Genomic DNA, 1,088 nt, shown 5'->3' on the forward strand with positions numbered 1-1,088 from the left:
TGGCTTCATCGTTGGATACTCTTGCATCATACATGACCGAATTTCCAAATTTAAAATCAGAGTTTTCCGAACTAGTCGACGATGAGTTTAATTTATTAACTAAAAAAGGCGTGTATCCATATGACTTCATGGACAGCTTTGAAAAATTTAATTTCCAGTCTCTGCCGAAACAGCCGCACTTTTATAGTCGTTTAGAGGAGAATAATATTTCAAGTAAACAGTTCGCGCACGCGCAAAAAGTTTGCAATACATTCAAAATTCAAAATTTAGGTGAGTACACGGACTTGTACATGAAAACAGACATTTTACTTTTGGCTGACGTGTTCGAGCAGTTTCGAAACAGTTGTCACAAGACATACGGCCTCGATCCCGCTAATTACTACACTTTACCTGGCTACACCTGGGACTTTATGCTGTTTAAGACAAGCCAGACTTTGGAATTGTTGACCGATATCGATATGTTAATGTTTGTCGAACGAGGTATTCGCGGCGGATTGAGTCAATGCTCTAAACGTAAAAGCGCGGCTAATAATAAGTATCTTCCAAATTTCGACCCCAGTAAACCAATAAAATATTTAGCATATTTCGACATCAACAATCAATGCGGTTGAGCCATGAGTCAGTACTTGCCATATGGAGGGTTCGAGTGGGTAGATTCCAACATCGACGTCACCAACGTATCAGACACATCGTCTGTAGGCTATTTGCTTGAAGTAGACCTTGAATATCCCACTCATTTACATGACACACATAAAGATTTGCCACTATGCCCCGAACATAGCGCTCCTCCCGGATGCAAAAATTTTAAACTTTTGGCAACTCTTCATAACAAGACGCGGTACGTTATCCATTATAGAGCTTTAAAACAAGCATTAAAGCATGGGCTTAAGCTTACAAAAATTCACCGCGTACTAAAATTTAATCAGTCTCCATGGCTTAAGTCTTACATTGATCTGAATACAGCATTACGTCAGACAGCTAAAAACGACTTTGAAAAAAATCTATTTAAGCTTATGAATAATGCTGTGTTCGGAAAAACGATGGAAAATATAAGAAAACACTCAATCGTTAAATTGGTTAATAAATGG

The sequence above is a fragment of the Anoplophora glabripennis genome, unplaced genomic scaffold, assembly GCF_000390285.2.
Source record: "Anoplophora glabripennis isolate ALB-LARVAE unplaced genomic scaffold, Agla_2.0 scaffold1387, whole genome shotgun sequence".
In the NCBI taxonomy this organism is placed as follows: Eukaryota; Metazoa; Arthropoda; class Insecta; order Coleoptera; family Cerambycidae; genus Anoplophora; species Anoplophora glabripennis.